Here is a 4,424-nt window from a genome sequence, read left to right on the forward strand (position 1 = left end):
ATCAGGGGCAGGCCAGGGCATTCTGATGTTCCAGCTGGGGAAGGGGGGGAGTGGAGTGGAAACAAGCAGTCCAGCAGCAAACGTATCAGGTGGGATACAGAATAATAATAATAATTTATAATACTAATTTATTATTTATACCCCATCCATCTGGCTGGGTTTCCCCAGCCACTCTGGGTGGTTCCCAACAGAATATTAAAAACATGATAAAAAATCAAACATTAAAAACTTCGCTAAACAGGGCTGCCTTCAGATGTCTTCTAAAAGTCAGATCATTGTTTATTTTCTTGACATCTGTCAAGTGCGGGTGCCACTACTGAGAAGGCCCTCTGCCTGGTTCGCTGTAACCTCGCTTCTTTCAGTGAGGGAACCGCCAGAAGGCCCTCGGAGCTGGACCTCAGTGTCCGGGCTGAATGATGGGGGTGGAGACCCTCCTTCAGGTATACTGAAGAGGCATGGAATCAAGAAGGCACCATTGGAAGTGGCTGGTGGGATGAGTTGAAGATGGAGTGCTAGCCCCTCAGCAGGTGGTAAAGGTAAAGGTACTCCTGACCAGTCGCGGACGACTCTGGGGTTGTGAGTTCATCTCACTCTATCGGCCAAGGGAGCTGGCTTTTGTCTGCGTACAGCTTCCGGGTCATGTGGCCAGCATGACTAAGCCGCTTCTGGCAAAACCAGAGCAGCACACGGAAATGCCGTTTACCTTCCCGCTGGAGCGGTACCTATTTATCTACTTGCACTTTGACGTGCTTTTGAACTGCTAGGTGGGCATGAGCTGGGACTGAACAACGGGAGCTCACCCCATCGCGGGGATTCGAACCACCGACCTTCTGATCGGCAAGCCCTAGGCTCTGTGGTTTAGACCACAGCACCACCAGGAAGAGGAGGAGCAAGATGGCAGGGAAGTTGGTACAGTACAAACACATGGGTGGAGCCAAGGTAGGGTTATCCAATAGGCAGACCACGGGTGCCAACTTGAATGAAATATGGTGGGGGCGCAGGTAAGCCCTCCCCTTATAAATCAATCACATGACACAGTGCATGCAAACCATTGCCTGTCAACTTTGTGGGGACATGGCCCCCTCTAATAGTTTATTGCAGGGGCTGGAGCTTCCATGGCCCCAAGGTAACTGTTAGGTGGATTTGTAGCTGTTTGACTAACCAAGCCTAAAGAGAGCTCACTAATGGTTTCTCATCATCCTGGAGAAATGTTGGGGTGCTGCAGAATTCTGTCCTGGTTGCTCAATGCCTTTATAAACAACTTGGATGAAGGGACTGAGGGGATGCTCATCATAATTTGCAGATGGCACCAAGTTGAGAGAGGCAGCCAAGGCCATGTAAGACAGAATCAGGATCCGGGTTGACCTTAACAGATTGGAGACCTGGGCCCAAACTAACAGGGTGAATTTCAATGGGGACAAATGTAAGGTTCTTCACCCCCGGGGTCCCTTCTGTAAAATTCTATGGTTCTATAGAAAGAGCTTACTGAGCCAAGCAGGTAATGTCACTGAAGACAGTGGAGGTTGCCCTCTTGCATCTTGGGTTTGAGCCCTGGGAAAAGCCATAGCTCACTGACAGAGCATCTCCAGGTATGGCTGGGAAAGATACCCCAGAGAGACTGGCAGTGTACAGGCCACAGTGAAATTGCCAGATCCATGGCATGACTCAGTAGGAAGCAGCTACCTATGCGCATAGACAGCTCTCCTTCATATGTGCATTTCCACCTGGTGGACTGAGGCATGCGCGTAAACGCAGAAGACACCCACGCGTAATGATCAGCGTGCGGCTGGTGCATAGCCTCCCGCACGCAGAGTTTTGTTATGCTTAGAGTGACCCTTGTGATAGGGGAGGGGAGAGAGCTCAGTGGGAAGGCACACGAAGAGCATTCCCAGGTTATCCAGGTAGACCTGAGAAAGATGGACAGACCCCCCCCCAAAAAAAACCCTGCTTCCAGTCATTCTGTGCTAAATTGGGCAGTGCGGCACCAGGCAGCTGCTTCTTTTATTTTGCCGGACTGTACTCAGAAGGCTCAAATTCTGATGTAGTTCTTCCAAAGTGGTGACTTTACTCTGTTCTGCTTCGGCAGGGCTGCCTTTATGTGTCATAGAATCATAGAATCATAGAGTTGGAAGAGACCACAAGGGCCATCGAGTCCAACCTCCTGCCAAGCAGGAAACACCATCAGAGCACTCCTGACATATGGTTGTCAAGTCTCTGCTTAAAGACCTCCAAAGAAGGAGACTCCACCACACTCCTTGGCAGCAAATTCCACTGTCGAACAGCTCTTACTGTCAGGAAGTTCTTCCTAATGTTTAGGTGGAATCTTCTTTCTTGTAGTTTGGAGCCATTGCTCCGTGTCCGCTTCTCTGGAGCAGCAGAAAACAACCTTTCTCCCTCCTCTATGTGACATCCTTTTATATATTTGAACATGGCTATCATATCACCCCTTAACCTCCTCTTCTCCAGGCTAAACATGCCCAGCTCCCTTAGCCGTTCCTCATAAGGCATCGTTTCCAGGCCTTTGACCATTTTGGTTGCCCTCCTCTGGACACGTTCCAGTTTGTCAGTGTCCTTCTTGAACTGTGGTGCCCAGAAATGGACACAGTACTCCAGGTGAGGTCTGACCAGAGTAGAATACAGTGGCACTATTACTTCCCTTGATCTAGATGCTATACTCCTATTGATGCAGCCCAGAATTGCATTGGCTTTTTTAGCTGCCGCGTCACACTGTTGGCTCATGTCAAGTTTGTGGTCAACCAAGACTCCTAGATCCTTTTCACATGTACTGCTCTCAAGCCAGGTGTCACCCATCTTGTATTTGTGCCTCTGATTTTTTTTGCCCAAGTGCTGATGAGCACCCTTTGGGTTCGGTCAGTCAGCCAGTTACAAATCCACTGAGTGGTAGCATAGTCAAAAGAAAGAAAATACGTTTTTGTTTTTTAGAGGTTCCTAGTTTTCGGTGCATCTTCCTAACACTTCCAATATTTGAATGTGTAGATATTTTCATTTCTTTACTATGCATTTTCTTGCACCTTTTTGTATCCGCATTTCCTGTCGTCCCATGATGCAGGCGATAATGTATTTGGAAGAGCTAGTGTGGTGTAGTGGTTAAGAGCGGTGGGCTCGTAATCTGGGGAACTGGGTTCGCGTCTCCGCTCCTCCACATGCAGTTGCTGGGTGACCTTGGGCCAGTCACACTTCTCTGAAATCTCTCAGCCCCACTCACCTCACAGAGTGTTTGTTGTGGGGGAGGAAGGGAAAGGAGAATGTTAGCCGCTTTGAGACTCCTTAAAGGGAGTGAAAGGCGGGATATCAAATCCAAACTCTTCTTCTTCTTCTTCTTCTTGTCTGGTCCAGACAACTGTAGCTTGGAGATCTGTGCCTTCCTGGGACACTCAGCTGAATACTGGATTACACAATGGGCAGACATGCTTAAGGCTCCAGAAAATCAGGGGCACCACCAAAAGAGAGAGGGGTTTGGGGTTTTTTTGGAAAGAATTTGACATTTGATATTACAGGGAAGGCATCAAAGTAGTAATCATGGGGGAAATCAGGACTTCGTTAGGCTTCTTACACTCCACTACATACTCTTCCCTGATTCCCCAGGTAATGTGGAGCAGTGGTTAGAGTGTTGGACTACAACCTGGGAGACCAGGGTTCAAATCCTCACTCAGCCATGAAGCTGGCTGGGAGACCTTGGACCAGTCACTGCCTCTCAACCTAACCTACCTCACAGGGGGAGAACAATGCGACCAACCTGAGCTCCTGGGATAGAAATGTAATAAAATGGCATATTTCTCTTCTCTTTTTATTACTTAACCCCACCTAAACCAGGGGCTAATCCTGCTGACGCAGATCAAAATAATGCAAGGGAATCAGATCTTGACGTGTGTTGCAATCTATCTATTTTATATTTCTTATTTTTAAAAAATAGTTTGTGGTTTAGCATTTTTCTTTTTTTAAAAAAAATACATAATTTTTTTGGGGGGGGAGGTGTGTGTGCTTAGGGCCTCTAAAGGTCTCCATTATCCAGCCCTGCCCTGAGGCACTGCCAAGCAGGTGTGCAGCAGGTTACCTGCACGACTTGGCAAAAGGAGATCACGTCCTCTGCCTCCACCATCGCTGCTCCCCCAACTTTGCTGGGCGGGACTGGTCCAGAGATAGGACGGGTGATGCCACAGCAGCCGGGAGAGAAGAGGGGAAGGAGAAAGCAGCAGATAAATGCACCCCCCCCCGCGCGCGCGCGCGCGCCCCGCTCCCCTTCCCCGCCACCCTCCACAGGTGTTTCACGCTTTGATCGAAGCCTCTCCGATTCTCCTGTCTCCAACAGCAAGGTCTGCGTTGGAACGAGCTTCTCGCCCGCCCCCCTGGCTGGACCAGCCTTCCCTCCTGATGACTAGCAAAAGCAAGTCTGCTCTCTCCCC

This window comes from Podarcis cretensis (assembly GCF_951804945.1).
Source record: "Podarcis cretensis genome assembly, chromosome: 6".
Taxonomy (NCBI): domain Eukaryota; kingdom Metazoa; phylum Chordata; class Lepidosauria; order Squamata; family Lacertidae; genus Podarcis; species Podarcis cretensis.